General features: G+C 35.2%; 1 protein-coding gene across 2 annotated transcripts in view; it reads left to right on the forward strand.

Annotated features, from left to right (window-relative positions):
• MLLT3 (MLLT3 super elongation complex subunit) overlaps positions 1-23123 on the forward strand; it is a 235663-nt gene that overhangs the window by 108346 nt on the left and 104194 nt on the right. The window lies entirely within an intron of this gene.

The following is a 23123-nucleotide window of genomic DNA, read 5'->3' on the forward strand; positions in this document are numbered from 1 at the left end:
TTATTTTAACGGACTGCCAACTCTTTCCCCATTCCATTTGCTCTGTAGTATCCATAATCACTTTTTTCTGAATCATGTCTTCATATGGGTAATAGACTCTTTAAATAATTTACTTTTGTATTTATGTGCCCTGATTGAATAGAAAATTATCCACTACTTTTGTACTGACAGGAAGTAGTTGAGACCTGGTTCTCTGAAGTGACCACTAGTATGATCTTGGCTGAAATCAGTGGTCATGCTTATTATTTAGTGCTAAGAAAAAAACTTTTCTTTTGTTTGACTTAAAAAAAAAAATGCTGTTTTAGCTTTTCAGATACAATCTTAACTTTGATAAGTAGCTTGTAACCTCTTCAAAGTACATGTGAAATAATTGAATTTTCTCCAGTGTTCCATGCCTAAGAAGTTGAAGAGAGATTTTTTTAATTTTTAATTTTTATTGTTTTATTTTCTTTCTTGTTATTTTTATTTATTTATTTATTTATTTTTAAACTGGTGATATGTTATTGAGAGAAGGATCTACATAGTGATGGGAGTGCCAGGGTGTGTGTATAAAGAGCAATTTGATTCATAACTCCCAGTAGATGCCTCACAGTGGCATCAAGGATGACAAAATTAGATAATTGTGGAACTTGGGGCTATCCTTTAGATGTCTCTTAAATTGTTTGGAGTATGAGGGCCTTCAGATTCTTGATGCAAATAGGTAAATATTGGCTCCAATGACACCTGTTAGGGAATTAAATCAAGAATTGGCCAAGAATCTTAATGAGAGATTTAATAACTCTTAGCTGTCTGATTGAAATATGTGGGTCCATCATTGTGAAATGTATATTAATATTCCAGTTCCCAAAAACTACTTCTATAGAATTCATCAAGGAATAGCTTGCTCATTATCACTCTCTTCTTTCTTCAGGTTCTTGAAGTTTTTACCAATAATCCTTATTTTTCAAAGTTTAGCTTCAGGAATATCTCTTAAATAATTCTTGTGAAACCCATCCTGACCCTTTCATTTTTTTGTGCTGCCACCACACCTTGCCATTACTTCTAATACTGCAGTTCTCACATTAAGATCATTTACTTACAAGTTTCCCTTTTGTTTTTCTTTGAACAGGGTCTTTCTGCTCTAGCTGTTTTTGTATTTAGAGTACCTAGTGCTTAAACAGGTAGTCAATAAAGAACTAATCGAGCATCTACTGTGTGCCTGTCATTACATGAGGCACTCTGAGATCTTAAAATAAATGGGATTTTAGTAGTTCTCCCTATGTAATTTCCAAAAGTATAGGAAGGCTGCTTCAGTGAGTCAGGGCATGAGTGCTTCTTGAATTAATTGCTTATCTTCCTGATTCCATTGGGCTATACAGAAGCATACTTGTGTCTTAAGGAGCAAAATTGTTCTGAAGTGCCCAGCCCAGAGAGCAAGGCTGTCTCTTCAACATACAGAGGAAAGGGAATCCTAACCTTTGCAGAGGCAGCTCTGAAATAGGCAAGCAGCAGGCTGGCTCCATCTGAACTTGTTGGTCTACCAGTATGGAAATTTGTCTTTGCTCAAACAGCCTAGAAATTACTCAGGTGGCTCTGTTTGCATAAAGGAAACTTCCAGAACTTCACAGGAAAAACAAGGAGCCAGAGTGAAAGACCTTGTCTCAGAGGCCAGCGGAGGAACTATTTCACATGCTTATTAATTTCTAGGCCCCTTCCTTTGAAGAAGTAAGAAGGATTGAAATGGAAAGGCTGCAGGTAAACCCCAGCAAATTCATGGCCTTTAGTTTGGCTCTCAAGGAGACAGTGTCAATTCTTCCTGCTACTTTTCAATTTTCTTTTAGTTCTCATGTTATACATCTACATTTGGCTTACTTTGTTGCCATAGACCTGCTTTCCAAAGACCAAGTCAGTGGAAGAAAAGATAAGGGGTTTGGCAAAGGAAGGGAGCAGATAAAATACCTCTTGTATTTGTAGAAACGACTATACCTCATTGTGGACTGTGGTATTTCCACATTTTACATTGTAAGGACGCAAGGAGTTTAATTTGGCACCTTAACTTGGAAGCACTGTGTTGCAGTGTCAGAGCATGGACCTCAGGTAATTTCTACTCATACTTGCGCATAATTCAGCCTGTTGTATTATCTATACTGCAGCATTGTTATAAGTTATGAAAATTGAATCATTGCGGTGCATTATTCCCCTGAAAAACATATTATCCAAATTTGGTTATATCCGCTAATGAATATTATGTGTGTGACATTTCAAATGTTGATTTTTATACTTTTTATTTCTAGAATACTTTTGCTTTTTAAAAGAATGTTACTCACAGCATCCCAAGAAAGAAAGTTGGGACAGACACTACCACCCATGTCTGATTAAGAAAACCGAGTCACAGGAAAATTGCAACTAACCTGAAATATTATAGTCACCCAGTTAGTGGTGACCCAGAACTCTAAACCGTAGTGCCGGACTTCTCTAGGCTTTATTCATTTCTCCTCTCTGAATTGCTTGCTCTGCGTCAAATAGGTTAGCTCTTCCCAGGGGAAGATCTCAGCTTAGAACTGGGCACTAATTTGAAAAACTTTTGGATTCATTTGGAGTGGGGACAGGGAATCACCTGTTTTCCCTCTTGTAAAAAGAAATAAGCTATAGGAAAAAAGACAAATAGTTTGCTGTGCATTTAGAGAGAGGCCAATAGCAATAATAACATAAAAAGCAAATTAATTAGAGAAATAGTTCTAGTGATTAAAAGGCATCTTTCACAGTAATTGCCTCAGGGTACAAGTACAAAGTTAAAACTTTCATAAGAAACCTAAAAGCATAAAAAGAGCCAGCAGCAACACCCCCCACCCAAAAAAAAGCAGCCAGCAGTATTATGTCATATTAGAACATTAAATTTATAAAGGAAACTATTTTAAGCAGTTCCTTCCAAATTATCCATCCTCCTCAGTAATTAAAGAGCTCTGTCATATTAGGAATAATATAAGGGAACAAATTCAGACCCTGCCAGATGAGGGCAGACCAGGATCTCTTTAATTGAAAGCATTCAAATCCAAACTGTCATCAGGTCCTGTCAATCTCTTTCTTCAAAGTCTCTCAAGTTCATTCCCACAGCTGCTATGCTACCCCCAGCCCTCTGTGGAAAATTCTGCTCTGAATTCTTAGAGATGGAACTTCAACTCTGCCGAAGCCAGCCCCTCCTCTCTTTCTCTCTTTTCCTTTACGTCCTCTCCTCCAGGTGCTTTTGCAGACATGGCCTCATTTCTAAATACAACTAGACTGTGAAGTAAGTAAGTATTCCCTTGCTACACATGAAGAGAGCTGAGAGGTTAAAATGACTTGCCCCAGGTCATAGCTATTAAGTGGTGGATTTAGAATTTGAAACCAGGTCATCTTATTCCCAGTCCTGTGCTCCTTTCACCTTGCCATCGCTGTGTTTGACATCTTAACTGCAGTGATAGTTTGCAGAGGAAGAGAAGATGTTTGAGGTCATCTTTGAACCTGGATTTTAGGGCTTTAGAAGACCATGATCAATTGTTTGAGTTGTCCCTTGCCAGGGTACAGTGGCCCGCTCTGCAGTTTACCAGCCATAATTCTGGGTTACACTTCTGGCTTACTTTCAAGAAGTGTGCCAGTCAGCTAGTCAGTTTATGGTTATTGAGCACCTACTCTGTGCTAGGTGTTGTACTAGGCACTGGAGTTCAGTGCTGAACAAGATAGAACAACTCTGTTTTCACAGAACTTACATTCCCTCTCTGTGCACCTCTTCAGTGAGAGCCAGTAATGTTTACAGAGCCCTATAAATATCGCAAAGTACGTCATGTTAACTTCAGTGCACATGGCAGAGAGGGGACTGCGGAGGTGGAGGAACAAGATGCTCCTACGTAGTGCAGCTCCTTCCAGTACAAGAATCCGAGATCCCGATGGGTTGCAAAGGACTTCCTCATCCCTCATGCTGGAACTCCAACTTCACTCAGCTCTGGGGCAGGGCTTAGGGGGACCTCTTATTTGAATGAGGCTCTGTTTTTCTTGATTCCACCCAGATGCTGATTGTACTTCCTACTTTGGCAGTTGTAAATAGGAGATGAAGTTGGACAAGGCTGCAACGGCACTTCCTCCATATCCCTTTCTCCCCTCCCCCACCCCAACCCTAAATACTTAAATGTTTTACTGGTTAGTAATCTGTGAAACACAGTTATAGAAAATATTGCTTTCTCTTTAGGATTTTCTTCATTGCTTTTATATCCCTGTGATTGCTCATCCTATTTTAGGGAAAAGCGAGGAGCTTGCATATACAACTCATACCATTAGGATAGTTATTGCTCAGTGTCTCATTGGAATAGAAGAACTGTACAGCCCGAAAGGACATGAGTCCCACCCCTCATTTTGTAGAAGAATCTGAGTCCTGGGGAGAAGTTACGTGGCTCTACCTGGGCCTAGATCCAGGCCTCCTGGGCCTCAGAGCAGATAGGAGAGGAGGGCATTACTGAAGTTTTTCTCCAGTTTTATCATCCTTCTGGTCAACAGAAAAATATGCTCACATAAAGGTGATAGATTGATGGCAGAATTCGTTTTCATTTTTGAGGGTCTACTTTCAAAGATTTTTACTGGGGGAAGTGAGACTGCATCAGGGTTTGCTAATCAAATGCCGTTGTAGACTAGAGACTCACTGTTTCACTCTTCTCTAAAACACTACTTAAAAAAAAAGACAAAGGAAATAAGCAACTTGTGGAATTCATTGCTTTAAAAAGAAAATAAAGCCTTGAAATTTCCTATCATGACTGATGAAACAAACCTTGAGGTCAACACGTTGGGCTATTTCATTTTTGTTCCAGTTTTCTCCTGGCAAATAGAAGAATGTAATAAGAAAGGAACCCATGGTTCCAAAACAAATAGGGTCTGAGTCCAAGACATCTAAAGCTTGTGTGGAATCCCTCCGGCATTTATCCCACTGGGCTCCAGGGAAGGGAGGAGACAAATGTCCATATCCCTATTCTAGTCAGAGTTGGTTCAATTGAAGGTGAAACTGTCTGTCAAACTATTTATAGCATGTTTATAGCATGATGGAAAAACAAAAGACTACAAGTTTTAAAGCCTTGCCTTTATTCACAAATAGTAAAGCCTTTTATTTTAAAGGATAGATTCCTTAACATACTCAACAGTAACTGACATTAGTTTAAACCATGGCATTTTAGCCAGTTCATGATTTTTTAAATTATATTTATTGTTAACAACTTTATGTTGTTAATTTCTCAGTTTAATATTGGGAAATCAATGAAATGTTAGTCTTTAGGATGAAGATGGCACATTTTTAGATAGGTAGAGAGGGGCTTTAAGATAAGATATTATCTTAGAATGTAAATCATTTTTCATGTTAAGTGCTTAGAAGGTTGGGTTTCACTGGCGTTTCCAAGGAGTTTCAAACAGGTATGATATGATTAATAGAGTTTCCAGTACAATTCTCTAACCTTTCGTTTAATTTTTGGTCTATAATTACCTATTACGATTACATTTATTCCTCCACAAGTTATGAATTAAGGTACTATACTTTTTTGTTTTAAAGACATAAGTTCTTTGGCATTTTTTTGTTTTTTGTTTTTCTTTTTCTTTTTGGTACTATTACACAAGTGCCTGCTATAACTTATATTTGCATAATATATTAAAGAAGGAACTTATGGGTAAGGCATACTGAAGTCTATGAGGAACTTTTGCTAGATGACATATTTGACCCTGGGAAATATTTGTCAAAGTAAAATTACTGTCTCAGGAACTGTGTTTAAAAGTACTTCTCTGATTTAAGTCTCTCTAGCTTGTTTAGAAAACAAACTCACTGACTGGCCTCTTCAGTATTTGTAGAGAAGATGGCACAAAATTGAAAGAATGTGTATATTGTTCAGACTCTAGGTTACTCTCCTGTTTTGTTAGCTTTATTTATCATAAGGCATTTTATCCAGGAATGTCTTCACCAAATTGTTCCAAACTTATTTGGTCCAAAAACAGTCATTTCCTAACTGTTTTTGGACCAAATAAGTTTGGAACAATTGGGAAAATTTTTAGGTTGCGTTCTTATATTTGATTTTTAGGAAAATATGCATTAGTGAAATGTGTGGTTGGCTTTAGTAGAACAGTTTTATTGCTAACTGAAATAACACCCTGACTGATAGCTTTAATGCTACCTTCCACTCATCAAAATAAAATAACTGTATTTTGGAGGGTGACTCAAGTTTGGTGAGGCAACAGCCCTCATATTTAGAATATGCCACATTTCTGGAAAAGGTAGGTAATGTAAATCAAAGTAATGCAAGTCAGATGTAATTTTTTCCATAAAACCAATGTGAAAATGGGGGCTTCCATTTCCTGACCCAGGACCTTCAGCCATTTAAAAACAAAAAACAAAAAAAAAAACAAAAACAAATGAGCCAAACATTATATTTAATCAGCTGTAAATGATATATTTCTGATGCTGTTGGATTGTCTTTAATATAAGTATGACTCTTGTCAATACAGCAGCCTAATAGTAACAAGTTGTATGAAACTATTTAATATATGTTAACCTAGTCTCATTTTTCTTAACCAAAGGTGATCTGTACCTTATTTTTAATGTAACAGATCAGAATTTGAAATTGTACCATCAAGTTAATAAAATGCAGGATGACTTCTACGAGAGGAGATTTGATGAGTATCTGTGTGAAAATTTGTTGAGACTTTGGACATGTTATGCCCTTTTTAGGTCAATTATTGAGGGATATCTGTTTAGCTAACCTTTTTCACATTATAAAAATTTACTATAGGAAGCATAGCCATTAACAATCAAGTAGTAGGTTGGCATTTCTGCTGTGGTTTGAATTTCTGCTTTCTAGACTGTCTTCTCATCAGCACAAATAACTCACCTTGAGCCTTAAGGTTATATAAATCATACCAACCTTTAAAATGCATCAATCAAGTTTTAAGGCAATGGATTTTTTATTCTTTTCCTTTTCTCTGGCCATTGCTTTGTGATGTCAACTAGCCTCAAAACTTTGGTTTGATGAGTGGCTGTTGTAGGCTCATATTCCTTTGGTGAATCCATGGAATTAAGTTATTCTAGTGCAGCCAGGAGTCTTGGATATTGACTTATGACAATAAAGTCTTCCATTGGTTAGAACACTATTCTTTGCACATATCAACCATTCAAAAATATTCAACATGTCCTGATGGGATTTGGAATAGAAATATTAGAACATGGTTCTTGCAAATAAGTGTTTATTTAAAATGCTTTCCATAGATACTGCCTTCTGGAACAGTTACAAGCTGTGGGAGAAAATTGTTCTCATTAAATTATAGTCATAGGACATTTCTTTGGTCTGCTTTTTTCTCCTCTTTGGTCAGATTGCTTGTAGGGCACTTTTTTTTTTTTTTGAGCTAACAGCTATATCAGAGAAGGAGTCTGAATGTAGGATGAAATCTTATCAGGATGGGATAGAAGCTAAGATTCGGTGCTCAAGGTTCCTGCTGAATGAAGGCAGAGGGTAGACTGAGGCTTATAGTGTATGAGTGAGAAGATTCGTATACAGGAGCAGACAGACAAGATAGGGTAGGTCCATTTACAAGCAATACCTTGAAAGTAATTGACTTAGTATAATGAATATTAATTGTGAGTCAGTTAGTCATTGAAAATGAAAATATTCACAGCTGCATTTGGACATTAATATCTACCCAAACTTTATTTTCAAAGTCTTGTCGTTTTCTAAATTTAGCTAGCATTTAGATTATAACAGATACAAACTCTTTACAACTACTCCACCCCCGCCCTACAATATACTCAACTCATTTAGTTAAGTAGGTGACTATAAAAGTTTCTGTGTGGTTTTAAGATGAAGTTACTGAAGACTCTTTTGTTCTAAATCAGTCCAATAATTAAAGAGTTATAGAAATAACGTCGAGGTCATCAGAAATGATATATTGCAATTTTAGAAGCCAAGAGACAGAAAAAGATACTCCCAGCCGACAGTTGCAAATCAGAAGCAGCTGCAGTAAGGTCAGAGTCCCTGTGTGTCAAGGGGCCGGTTATTTTATCATCAGTTAAGGGAATGAACTTTATTCCTTGTCTCTAGGCATTTGACACTTATATTGGGCATCATCACTAGCCTTCTAGGAACAGACATCCACCAAGAGTGTGGTACAATAATAAATTCTATTTGTGCAATGACTAGAAAGTACAGTAGTAATTGGCGAGTTACACAATAATTATTTATGTATTGTGCTTCATTGTTGTACATGGGCCAGGCTTTGAGCATGTTACTATTAAGTAGCCTGCAACTACTTTGCTCTTTGAGTTTATTAGCACAATTAGGTTCTTTGATGCCTTTTTTTTTTCTTTCTTTCTTTCTTTTTTTTTTTTAGGATTATGGTTTTTGTTGCAGTGACATTATGGGATTACTCTGTTCTTGACATTTCTTATGGGAAAAGTTTGTATATTATCTGGTGGATTAAGCTTGAATTTTGGAACCCAATCCTCCTCCTTACTAACCAATGAAAAGCAACTGTTGTTTAGCCTCTGATGTTCAGGAAGTTTCTTCTATGCCCATGTCCAGATTTTCCTGGGAAGGCCTGCTTGAGCAGTAGACAGACATACCTCTTCTGTTGTTATCACATTAAGAATCATAAGATTACTCTTGAGCATATTTTGTTGTTCTTCCTGTAGTTTTTATTTTAAAAACAGTCAGTAAAATTGAATGTTATAACAATATTTGTATTATTAAAATACTGTTAGACAAGGAAATTTTAGAGGATGATTGTACACAATTCTCTGGTCCTTTCAAAAATAGCGATGTTTTAGAAAGTGGTATAATTTATGGGATAAAGGAAGTAACTTTACCCAGTGGATGAAGGAAAAATGGCTGTGTAACTGAAGCAACAAGAAAAAGTGATTCACAAAAAGAGAGAGCATCTGTGTTTGGACAAGGGTGAGTGTGTGAGAGAATATCCAGAACAGTGGCTCTCACATTTGAGAGGGCATCAGAATCTCCTGGAAAGCTTGGGACAACAGATCTCTGAGGTCTATGCTAGAGTTTCTGATTCAAGAATCAGAATTGGCATTTCTTATAAGTTTCCCAAGTGATGCCGATATTGCCAATCCAGAGACCACAACTCTAGTGTAATTAAAACAATGGAGTCTAGCTAAAATTTTTTTTAAGTATAATGTTAGTAACTGCGGAAAATGGAAAAGCATTGTCGTTGATGTTTGTTAGTGAGGGTGACTAACTCTTGATTGACTAGGAGAGGATTGAATTGTACTTAAATTCCTGAATTGATATGATCAAGGAAATTATATAGTTCAGAACTTGATATATTTATAAATTTGGTTTACTTGGTGTTTGTATTACAGCTTATAGCTTATGAAAAGCTTTTTTTTTTTTTTAAACTACTGCATTAAAAATGTGCATATGCTTATATATATGGTCAGTTTAAACCATCCTGAAGTTTGTTCTATCTAGAATGTTCAGCTATTGCTACTAGAGACTTGGCACTTTTATTCATTTAATGCTGCAACTTGCGGATGGGGGAAGGGGTTTTTGCTGAAATTCTTTTTGAGATCTAAAATGCCTGGATAGAAAATACCTAACTATGATTTCTTTGAGGAAAAGTTCTTACTTATGCTTGCATTCTTAGTCAGCACATGTAATAAGTGTGCAGTGCTTGTGAAAGGAGTAAATAAATGACCAGCAACACACTTGTTGGAAATAATTAGGGAAGAATAATCCACCCAGGAAATCCACTGGTGACTTGAAAAACTTGTTAGCTTATTAATATAGTTTTTGTTATCTCAATGAATTTAAGGCAAATGAAATCTTAATAGAGTTAAATAATATCCAGGTTTTTAATACCAAAAACAAATCTCTAGAAACACATATCCATATTTGTAAAAGAAATTTCCAAATTCATTAATTTTATCTTAATAGTTTAGCAGAATCATGTTATCCTAATCTTACTTTTTTAAAGACCTTCATTTTCTTTGCCACATTGGTGGTGGGGGCTTAATATTCACATTCTAACAGAGTCCCATACCCATGAAAATGGTGAGAGTTGTTCTTAAGGACAGAGACTATATTTGAATATCTCTAACACCTAACTCTTTAAGATTAGTCAGAAATTTTGGCTAAATGGGACTTCCTCTTTGACCCCATTCAGTGGAAGTATGCATAACTATTGGCAAAATTGTCATGTGTTAAGAATAATGTTTGGTAGGAATCCAGCATTTTCAAAATGATTTTCTCATAATATACCTAATATATTACATTGCATCTGCACAGTGATGCTTTTAATTATTTTAAAGATAGAAGAATATGAGGTAGAAAGGAGTTATATGATTGCCTAAAGTTAGTTAATCCAGCTAGGAAACGTCAGAGCCAGCGAGCAAACACAGATTTGCTGGCTCTAAATCTAGTTTCTCTGTAAAATTCTATTAATGTGTTATGTTATGTTTTATACACACACACACACACACAGACATACATACATATACACACATACATATATACATGTGTGTGTGTGTGTATACACACATATATATATGAAAAGGTATATAGTAGAAGATATACCCAGGTTTGATCTCATTTCTTCTGGACTTTCCAACTATTTCAAATTCCAATAACCTTGCTTTTTTCTGACTTTCTCTTGAAATCATTCAGCAACACATTACCGTTTTAAGCATTTTTCTTTTATTATACAATTAAGAATTTTTGTTTTTGTAGAAGAATGAGAAGATACAAATAAGCAAAAAGAAGAAAATACTTTTCATTCAAGCATCCAGCACAGAGTGCTGGTCGTAGAAACCATTAATAAATATCTATTGATTGAATGCCAGGAATTAGCTCCCTGACCTCTGGATAAATTGCTTAAGTTGTCATATTCCATTTATAAAAAGGGGTGCCTGGTAGGGCTGTTATGGTACTTATTTCCTTATGTTATGGATTTATGTGACATCAGCACTCTTTCAGGGACTTGGTGAAAGGTGTTAAATCATATCTTTGTTACTATCTCTAAGGAAGAAATGATTTGAAATTTGCTGTCTTTAAATATCTTGCTCTTTGTCATATGGAGGAAAGAAAATGACTTATTTGCAATGTATGATATGTGTTTATTTGGGTTGGAGTATTTATGAGAGCAAATGCATTTATTTATAAATAAATTATTATTATAAAATATTAAAAACTTCTTCCTGTGATAGTTCAAATTCTGTTGTATAGTTTCCACCCTCTGTGACACCAAATTACAGTCAGGTAAGTTTAGGGTTTATTTACCATCATTTCTTCATGAAAATAGAATAATAAGGATGAGGAATTAATGGAGTAGGAAAAGTTTGATTTCTTGGTAGTCTTTCTGGATGATTGTATTTACTCCATGGGTATGATATGGGCATGTCTATATATCAATTCATATGATTTACGTAGTTCATTAGATGATAACAGTATCATTGGCCAAAAATATGACTGAAAGGGAAAATAAATTAAATAATGCGTTTCGACATAGACTATGACAACACACAAGGAGAACAATTTTTATAAAACACAAATGTATCTGTCGTCCTATGATAAATTTAAATAAATCAGGCTTTTCTCCAGATGAGATTACAATGCCTCCAAAATATCTACTAGTATGGTAAACAGCTTTTCCTTATTGTTTTAGCACTATTTTATACTTGCCAAATTTTCTTATATCCAAGTTTATATTTCCATTCTGTAAGCAGGATGTGTATATAGAGATAAATATGGTAATCTATTTGGTTAGATCCCATTAGAATTTGAGATTCTAATTTGGGTTGGGGCTGGTAGCTGGACATTCAAGTCAACAAATGCAAAAGTACTCTGGAAGCTTAAACTGCTGGTTTATTCTTTGTAATTTTTTTTTCTTTTTCTATAAGTGTATTGGGCTATTGTAGAATTCTACAAAAAAATTAACTGAAAAACTCTTAGCAAAATTCATATTTTGATTAATATTTGATATTTAATAAATCTAGGATTTTTAAAGTATGATATAAGAATAGTTTTTTAATGTGTAATTTTGTACTTAAGGTCCAATAGTTTCACAATAGGAGTGGTTCCCTGTACATGTTATTTCAAGACTTAGCTCACCTTCAGTTTTATAATTTATCTTTTAGAACTCACTCAGTGAAAGTTACTATGGTCACACTTTAAGAGGAAGAATTTTTCTTCTGATTTACACTGAAGAAGCGATCATTAGCTAGCTCTTCAAGTTAGGGTCTTAATTATGCTCGTTTGACCTTTGCCTATAACATTTGGTTCGAGTTGTGTTCTTCTCTTTGACTTTAAGATTCAGCCACTGGCAGGAGCCTTATTTAATCTTTCTATTGAGCCGTTTCATCTACTTGAATAGGGCATAAACCTATTCATCAACCTATCTTTCATATGGGCATGCTATTCTGGAATACTATTAAGATTGAGTGCATTGTGGCAGGGTGCATTCTATTTAAAAGGCAATGTAATATGTTTAAATGTGATTAAGAACAAGAGTGTTACAAGTGCAAAGTATAGTAAAATCATAACACTCAAGGGCTTTTTACATAATGTGTTATGCCTAATGTGCAAACAGTTGACTTAATTTTTTACTTTAGCTTTTTAAAAGCATGGTGTTTCTCATAAATGCCGCCAGTATGTTCTCATGTTTCATTCCTTAATACTTGAGTTGATATGCTGCTATAACCAGATTACATTAAGTTCCTGAGGAATCAAATTTCTAGTTTGATTTATACATGTAAAACAAGGTCTAACTCAGTAGATTTAATCTGACTTCATAATCAGAATGAAAACAAGAAGATGAAAATCTGATTTCAGAATGTTTTTTTTTTGTTTGGGGCAGCCTCTGTTAAGTCGAATATTCATTTATTTACTGGTATAATAAAAATAAAACTCAAATTAAGAAAGAGCTTTTACCAAGAAACATTTTAAACATTTAAGTGGAATTCTGAATCTTTGTTTTGTTTCTGTTGTTCTTTTAGTGTTTTTCTCCCAATTTCATGATTTTGTTATAGCAGATATAATATTTAGCTGATAGATGTTTTATGCTTAAATGAAGATACTAAAAGACAAAATGCATTTGCCTTCAAGTTAGAATAGAAGTAGTACATATGACTTGTCTTTGGAATAATAGAATTTTAGATCTAGAAGCAGCTTCTGAAATGGAATCTGGCTCCTTATGTGACAGAGGAGATCCTGCAGTAAGTGGTAAAAGGGACTTACCAAAGGTCCGATGGCAAATTTGTATAGAAATAGAGCCAGAACCATGTCTCTTTTTACTTTTTAACATTCAATATTATATTAGTTTCAGGTGTACAGCATAGTACTTAGACATTTATACAACTTATGAAGTGATCCCCCTTATAAGTCTGGTACCCACCTGGCCCATACGTACTTATTACAATATTACTGACTATATTCCCTATGCTGTACTTTACATCTCCAGGACTGTTTTGTAACTACCAATTTGTACTTCCTAATCCCTTCACCTTGTTTACCTAGCCGCTCCACCCCGCTCTCACCTGGCAACCAGAACCATGTCTCTTGATTCCTTGATAATTTTTCTTCTGCTACATATACCACAAGATTCAAATTAAGATGACAGTTCTATTTTCTACTCGTTTGTTTTATTGCAGTATTTTAGTGTTACTGCTTTCCAATACGTAGCCTTGGAAGTTTTATTTATTTCCTTTTCACAATTTGTTGCTAACTTGGGCTTTATGAGTATGAAGGTGAGCTGACCTTGTGGACCAACTGCCAGTACTTTTAGTGGTAGATTGAGGCAAAAGAATTCCAAACTGAAGAATATTTTCTTTTTTCATATGTCCCTGTCAAGAATCTATAAGGCCAAAAATAAAACCAGATCTAGGAATGTTTAATTGAACTGATAGTAAATATTTGTATTTAAATCTTTTTTTTTTTTTTGAAAAGACTTTTTGGGAAAGTCCAAAATAAGTTCTCTTAGTGTTTATGGTTCATATTTGATTACTGTTAGATATCTGGATGATTTCTAGTTTCCGGTAAGTGTTTTAAAGCTTTATAGGGATTATCTCATTTGTGCTTTCAGCATGGATGATCTTGTAAAGTTTCAAGGAGCTGTGTTATGTAGGTAATGGCATTAGCACCATTTTATAACTGAGAAAACAGAACATATTATGTGAGTGATCAAGGTGGCATCTGAACCAAGGGGTTTCTTCTCCAAAGCTCTGGTTCTCGACCTCAAAGCTTTTGTGCTTCCATATCACACGATTTCCTCTGTCACAAAATGCTGCCTGTTGCTAAACTCAAGTTTTCAGTGATTCCTTGCTTTTAGTTAGCAAAACTCTTTTACAATTCTTATAATATGCTTCAGCGGTACACTCAAGAATTCTCATGCTTATATTTGGCGTACATTTCTGATAATATCTTAACCTTCAGCCTCCTTTTTCTCCTCTTTTTTCATATTGTGTCTCCATTTTCTGCACTTTCCATCCTCCTTGGTTTATTGGGAGTAGCTGATGTGCCTTCATAATATTTGGATACCGTCATTTATATTCTCAAAAGAGTAAGTGATTCTCTGTTAATTCAAAATAAATATAGAGCTGCTGGTAGTTGGCATCTAAATTCCTTACCAATATCTTATTTTCTTTATCTCCTCATAGGAAACTTATTTCCTTTGTATTTCAACATTGAAAAGAACCATGAAGAAGTAACCTAATTCAGTTACCTGTCCAGTAGAATGTTTCTTATATACTCCAGCTTGTATTATAATCTTATCCTACTATGCTTTTTCTAGAATCATTACTAAAACTTTCTTTCTTTCCTCCTTTTGGCAATATCATACCTGCTTTCTTTAAACAAACTAATATTAAACCCAATGCCTGACTTTCTCTTTGCTTCTCCCTGGTTTTGTTCCCTAAGCTTTCCAGTTTGTGAGTTCTCATCTATAATATTGAGTATTAATAATTGTTGTATTTGTTCTCATTTTGCTTTTATTTATGTGTGTACTGTTTTCCTCCAATAAGTAATTCCTGGAATTTGGAGACAATGAGAAGTATCATGCAATTAGCACTGTGTTTATTAATCAGAAGGTATATTGTAAAAATTTACTTATAAAGAAGAATATAAGCTGTTCTTTCTCCCTTTACTATTTCTATTTAGCCAAAAGACATGCCAGAACTACAAATCTGAGAAATCAGTGTAGTTCACTTTTGTACTCAGGATAAGGAGGAAACAGTAGTAGATCATTACTATATTTAGTAGGAGCAAGCAAAAAAAAATCATACTCTAAAAAAGATTTACTTTAATGATAGAGGTAAATTTTTATAACATACTTTTCATTAGTGGTTTCAGATTTTATTTTAGCAGTGGTTTACTTTTTTTTTCCTACATAATCTTAAGCAGCCCTAATACTGTATCTAAGCTCAGAATTGGTTTTCAGACTATTTAAATTTTCATTGTTTAGGGCAAACACTTTATTGCTTTTGTAAACACAATACAAACTGCAGTACATTGCTAACACACACTGCAGGAGTGTAGGGTTTCCTGAAACACAGTTTGAAAATCCTTTAGATGGGTGGGGATGTAGGATTTTCTCTGGTTTAATTGAGAGAATTGAGAGATTGTTGGGCTAAACAGGAACCACATTCCTGTAGGCACAATGTATAAACAGTTGCCATCATATTAGTGTCACCCTCATTCTGTCTTCACTTGTAATATCTAATGGAGCTTAAATCAATTAGGAGACTTAGGATAGGCTGTCTCTCTATGCCACGTGCTAAACAGAAAAACAAAGCAGAATCCAAAAGATACTGAAAAGAAATCTTGTTCTTAACCCTTCCTCTAAAGTTAGAACAGTTTTGATTTCTTTGATTCCTTCTCTGGAAGCATTTGTTTTTCCTGTTGAAAAGGGAATAGAACAGATATTGGGAAGAGAAAAAATGGATTATTGACTTATTTTGGATGATTATCTTTAAGTGTTTCTGTGAAGTTAGGTTATGATGATCTCTTAGGCTGTTGTATTTTTTTTGTAAATGGGGAATGAGTCTGATCTTTGATTTATTATATTTTATTTTATAACACATTGCCACATGTGTCACCCTAATGCAGTTGATAGCTCTCTTGTGTATAAAACCATTTCATCATCCTCTACATTGTATGTATAAATGACAAGTATTAAAAATGGAATCACATGCTATGGAAGAAAGATGGGTATAACATATAAAAGTGGCTCCTCTACACTGCTCTTACTAAAAGAAAAAAAAAACACGATTTCAGTTGAAAAATATTCCTTTAATATGAATATATATATTTGAGAAAATTGTAGTTTCTGTGTTTTATATTTTGAATGTCATCCCTCTTGTATTCTTTCTTTCTCCATTGAACTGTGTGATTTGTTTTTTTTTTTTCCCTCATGTAGCACTGTTTCCCTCACCTTGAATAAATGGCTTTCACTTGTGATCTTTCTTTTTCTCAAATCACACTTAAAGCCTACTTCTCATGGTTGGTGTATCTTAGTCCAGACTCTTCCTCCTGTATTTATTGTGTTTAAGAACTCTAAAATTTCAAGGGTAATAATTTTTTTTAAAGTCTATCATTTAAAATTAGGTGGTCTAATTCCTAAGATTTATATCTATTTTAAAAACCTTCATAATGAAGAATCATAATGAAGATTTTATAAGTAGATATATTGCTTTCTTGGGAATTTGCAGCATTGGGAGAATTTAAGATTTGGGTAAATGAGATTGTGGAGTCATAATAGCCGAACCTATGTGGACGTTAAGTGATGAAATCAGAATGGAAGAGAAGTAAAAGCAGGGGTTGGTTATTCAGGAGGAAGGAAGTGGCCTTCACCTCAATTAGGAAAAACCAGATAAGGGGCTGAGCAGTCCTAGAGGCCAATATAAGGACAGGCTTTTTTTTTTTTTTTCAGTTGTTTACACATCTTCTTCTGTAAGCAACATAAATCGTGCTTTTTTCACTGCCTGGCCAACACATAACCCTGCTCCTTTCTTCTCTCAGATCTGAACTTAAATGTCACCTCTGCAGAGAGGGAATACTAATCTAAAATAAAAAGGAGCCCCCCATTCTCTTCATGTCAGCCTGCTTTATTTTTACCTTAGCATTTATTAGTCAATACTGTTTTATTTTCATTTTAGCACTTATTACTCAATATTTCCTTTCTCAATATTTCCTTGTATATGTGTTCTTTTTCATTTCTCCTCCTCCCCTTTGCTACCTCCCAACAGTGGACATAGTTTAATAAGTCCAGAGACCATGCCAATTGTGTTTATTGCTCTGTCTCCAGTCCCTAGAGTCCAGTCTGCACTTAGCCAGTGTCTCTGGCTAAACTGTCATCTGCTCGAGAGCAGGACTCTATCTTATCTTTGAACTCCTATGATTATAATGCCTGTCAGATTGGATGAACTAGGCTAATATCTGAGAAAAAATGAATTACCGTTAATGAGGAAATAGGATACTTTATAAATGAAGACATTACATTTTTTCTCCAGCACCAGTCTTAGTGACAGCTGGGCCAGGTGTACAACTTGTGATAAAACTGGGTAGGACTTTAACACCAAAGGGGTGTCCCAAGGATTGTTTATTTCTGCTACCTCCAGAAGCCATGAAGTTATTATTTTGGAAAGTGGGATTTTTCAATAGCTCTTTATATATTTTATTAAATAACAAAAAGGCGCAAGAAGGAACTGTGTTTCCGAAGACCAGCTTTTTGATATAGTAGCATACACTGAGATGAAGATACTCCTGCCAAAACTGGGAGGCTCTTAATTATTTCCCTGGAAGAGCATTTTCCACGCAGCTGACACTGCTTTTCCAGAGGACCTGCTGAAATATGGTATTCTGAAAAATATTTTGTCCAAGGCTTAACTTTGAAAAAATAAATGGTGGTGATCTTTGAGAGAGAAATCTCAAGAATAAGTCTCAAGAAAAGAATTAGGTCTGTCGGTCAAACTTTCTCTAAAGATATAGTTTTGTTATTTCCCATAAAATTAGCCTGGAAGTATATTTCCACTAGGCCAGCCATTCAAAGCAGTGCCACATTGAGAGAACTTAGGGCAAGTTGGTGGAAGTACTATCAATATGCGTGAAAGACGTCAGCTTGAGGATTTATATTTAATATTTTCTAACAATTCATAATAATGCATAGTTTGGGGCAGTTTCTGTATTTTGTTGGGTCATTTGTTATATGTTCCTTAAAGAAATGATTGTGAAGATAGTCTTATTTTAATACTGCAGTTATATTCCCTCAAGATGAAATGTATTGATTTAACCTAAGCTGAATGGGCTTTGCTTAACTCTAATGGCATAACTCCTAAGAAAGCTAAAAATGCATATATTTAAATAAAATCCCCCATTTTGTCCCTCCAGAGAGAGAGGCTAGGGATATTCTGTGTTTGTAAGTAAAGATTTCAAGTTACTAACAAATGAAGTCATTTTTATGTATCATGAAGACTTTTCCAGGATGGCCAATTTGTATTCTCGAACTCTTATTCCAAATCTAGGAGTTTTTTGTAAAATTTCAAAAGTAAAGATCCTTCTTTTATATGTGTAATTTATTTTCACCCATGTGGACTTTATATATATGTAATATGAGGCTCTTCATATACGTATAAACTTTATCCATGTGATCTGTTTCTTTCTTCATTATTTTCTGTGTTTCTCTTTATACTGACCAATCCATAATGCTGCTTTACTTTCCTAATACCTTTGCTCATACTCTCTGCTAGCCATCCTGGCCTTTCTTCTTGATTGCCCCGCTTGCTCCATCTCTTCCTTTGAAGCTTTTACTAAAGTCATATTTCATTAATTTAACTCAATTTCAGAGTTCAGAGATGAGAAGAGGCCTTAGACATAGCCTTAGTTCTTGGAAAACACAGAATTAAATTGAGGATGGAATTTATTAGTAATGTATATGTTAGGATTAACAAGTACGATGCAATGAGAAAAAGGGTTAAACTCAGAAGAAGGAAACTACCATTTTCCTTCTGGAAAATGGCAGAAGCCCCTCCAGAGAAGATGCTATTTGAGTTGGTGAATGGTGAATCCTGAGGAGGTAGGCAAGGGTGTTCCACATCTGCCCAGTTAGCTAACTATGTCTAGTTTGTTTTTTAAAAACTTTATGAAAGGTAGCTGGGCAGTTATCTTGTCTGCCCACAGTTCTTTATTAAATAAGAATCAATTCGGTTTTTTGAATTGCATTGAAAAAAAAAAAATCAACAGGTTAAAACAGATCAACAATATGACTCAAAAGTTGCCCGGTGTTATCTTTAATCCTTTTTCAGAGAAACGAGGTGACACAAAGGGGGAAAATATTTTTTGTTGTTTAGAAATATATGTTTTGAAATGGGCTAAATAGAAGCAACAACAGATCCTTTTGTGTATATTTGTGTGTGTGCGTGTGTGCGCTTATAAAAACAAAACCCAACTGTTGATTTTTGTTGTTTTCATAATGTCACAAGTGTAAAGGCTTGGCCACGTTCAGTGGCATTGTGGTGCTTAGACTGCTAGATGCTAGCCCTACACTTCCAAATGCTCACACAAAACAGTTGGGGGCAGAGACATGAGCCTTGCAGCACCCAGTTTCACTCTTCATGAGGGCTCTGGTATGGTGAAACTACAACAGTAAGGGAAGGAGCCCAAACGCTCAAGCTGGAAGGGACATTTGGCATAAAGCAGTGGTAATAACCAGTCTATACATAGAGTTTGGTGTGTTTCCTTCTTGAAGCTTTCTGCATAGCAAATAAAGTAAAACCAGAAATTATCAATGGGCAACTGGGCCATGTCCTTAACGAAAGTATTCAGATGAGCATAAATCATTGTGTCTAAGAAAACACACTGGAGAGAGGCTTTGGAGACGCATCTACCAGCTGTTTTCCTAAGGATTAGGGAAAAAACAGTTGCCTAATGAAATATTTAAATTCTTAAATGAGGGTGTTATGGGTCTGGAAGAGTTTATTCTTTTCCTTTTTTTTTAAGTGCTAAAAATGGTATCTTTTAATTAAATTTATCTATTGTATATATAATTATTATATAAACACGAATTCACTTATTCATCTGAGCATTAGTTTTTCTGTACCAAGCACAGCATAATACTTCATATTATGAATATGGGTCTATATTGTACCTATTATTTTTGAAAAGCTATTTTAGGGAAAAAACTCAGTTACTCATTATTTCCAAAAACTTTGGTCTGATCCTCTGAGGCATGAATTTTGGGTGTTGTATGCTGGAAGTCCTGCATGGTACATATGTTTACTTGGACAAAGGGAGTTTTGAAAGTCTCTCTGACTTAGAGCCTTGGGGTACATGAGTTGTAATGTGTGGAAGGAGAGGAGAAGGGGCGTGGTAATTATGGCTATACAGTGTTTCAAAATGACATTGGAGATCTTCTGGCATAATTTAACTTATTTTCTTAAAATGTGGTATTGTCAGAATTAGAACCAGTTACCATTGGGTACTCAGCTTCCAAGAGAAGACTTGTCTATGGCAACACATTCTATCACCCATACCAATTTTTAAAAGTTTATGTTGATTGTAGAGAATTTGGAGAAGAATGTGACTGGCTACTATCAACTCACGGCTGGTCCTAGAAAGCTAAGGAGTAATGGTAAATTAGTGAAGGGTGACATGAATCTTTCAAAATTCAATTCAACAATCATTTATTGAGCACCTAGTATTTGGCTCAATGTTAGTGCCTAGAATTACAGATATGAATAATGATGGGGTTGCTGACCTCAAGGGTCAGTTTGGTGGAGAAGCCTGAGAGGTGAATGAATGTTCTCCATCAGCCCGATAAGTGCAACAGCCTGATAAGTACAATAAGAGAAGCTTAGAAGAGGAACAAGGGAGACATTCTGAAAGAGCTAATATCTGGGCTGGATTTTGACAGGAATAAGAGCTTCCTGTGATTTCTAATGAATTAATTTACGTAGTTTAAAGATTATTAATCCTCCCATTTTATTTTCACCTAAAAAAATTAGATGGCTTTCCAAAGATGACTATCCATTTCATAACTTCTGGAATTTGGCCTTTTATTACATAGGTCTTAAGGATTATCTCATTCTTGAATAATTGAGAGGATGAATGACTTGAAGGGTTTAAGATGCTTAGATTTTATAAAGGTGACAGTGGTCAGTGATCACAGAAAAGGAATTCATAATGAAGAAGAGTTGTAAACTGACAGAAGGAGATTCTAAATGTGGTTGTACTAGTTTAAAAACAATTGCTTTATGTCTAATATACTATCCTCACTGGCTAAAATGTTTCTTAGTTTTAACTCCTGTTTCTTTTTAAGAACTAGATTAGGAACTCATGTTAACGATTCTGGTTATAAGATACTTGAATAAATAAAATAAGCAAACTATTTCCCCTAATTTGAATTTCTTCAGATTAAAAGTATGTTTGTTTTTGTGTTGCTACTGATTTTCTGGTATGCTTATTGTGTATAAAATATTGTTTGCTTCTAATTAAGAACTCAGGGTACTCTATGGGTATTGTTCATTGTTATTTATGAAAGTATTACATTTAAAATAATTGAGGTATGCGTTGGTAAATAGTTTCTTATAAAACAAGACTCCTATGGAATATTAATACATAACAGATCATTTCCTTTTGAGGGTAGAAAAAATCTCTAAGACTTTCAACTATAGGATATGCTCACTAACAGCTGTTTCCTATAATAGGAGCAATTTGCATGCAGAATAGAGAAAATGAATTATACAAAAGGGTTTATAGAAGAACAGCTATAACTTCTCTGGCATGTACAGCAACCCACAGAATAAACATCCTTCAAATGACGTTGGCATCATTAATCCCAAACAACCTGGACATTGAAACTACTGTTCTGAAAAGGGGCTTTGCAGCCTGAAAAGATTGTGGGTGGAATACTGGTATTCTGGCTGGGGTGGGGTGAGGGGTGCTTAGTACATTTAGTGGCATTACCCATCCCCACCCCACAGTGTTCAGAATATTGGAATATTCATGACAGATTGGCAGGTGGTCAGTGGATGAAGGACTGATGCCACTCTGAATCCTTTCGCTTTTTCATATTTTATTAGAGAAACTTGGTCAGATAAGATGCCTCATTCTTGATTAACTTCTTCCAATGTCAATTTGGGAAAATGATTCTAAGGTGGGCTAAAGGAGATGATCAGGTGTTAAAATCCTATCTTCAGCATAGCTTTTTGTAACCATATTTGTGCTTGTGGAACATCTAACTGGTTTTCATGTACATCATCATCATCACTGTCTATATTAGCCTCACACTTATAGTTCCCCACATAGTCTCTTGGCATTTTGACAGCTATGTTTAGAGATGCATAGATGGTGTTCTCTCTTTTAAAGGGAGAATTGGAGTAACTTTCTAGAGGTAACCTGGCTAGTCTGAGGTGGATCCCAGATTGGCACCCAGGTTTGCCTGAGCCCTTGACACTATGTTTCTGAGGTAAATGTTTCTGTCTTTGAAGAATGCAAGGAAATTACACATAAGATTTCCGAATAAATAGTATTAAGGAAATCTGTTGAGTATCAAACCAGTGATTCAGACAGTTAATGATTTGGAAGGATAAAGGGATGATAGTACTTTGTGGTCTGGAAAGGCACTGTGAAGAAATTAGAATTTGGACTAGCAGGGGTTACTAAGAAGAGCATCAAGATGTGATGGAAGAAATAGCAGGGACAGGACATAGTTGGGCATATTTGAGGGAATTGATGCATTTGAATGAAGCACAAGAGGGTTTGGTGAGTGACAAAAGGAGGAAGGCTGAAAAGGTAGGCTGGAGCCCTGTTACAGTGGACTTGAGTTACCAGGTTCAGCATGTACATTTTTTCTTCTTTTTGGTACCAGCAAATGCAGTCTTAAGTAGGATAATTTCAGTTGGCTGTGATTGATTTTGATTTAATGGACATTTTAGTGGGGTAAAATCATATTTAACTTTTTAGGGTGTCTCTCATTTCCGAAGAGCTTGCCTAACTACTCTTGCCTAATAGTCTCTCTTTATAGGAAATATAGAAGCCTTATTGTTTCTTACATATTCTTATGATGTGAATAGATTTTAAAAATAAGCATTCTTTTGGTGGGGGCGGGGAATGGAGGATTGTGACTTCATGGGCACCAATAGTATTGGGAGA

This window comes from Pteropus medius, unplaced genomic scaffold, assembly GCF_902729225.1.
Source record: "Pteropus medius unplaced genomic scaffold, Ma_sr-lr_union100, whole genome shotgun sequence".
Classification (NCBI taxonomy): domain Eukaryota; kingdom Metazoa; phylum Chordata; class Mammalia; order Chiroptera; family Pteropodidae; genus Pteropus; species Pteropus medius.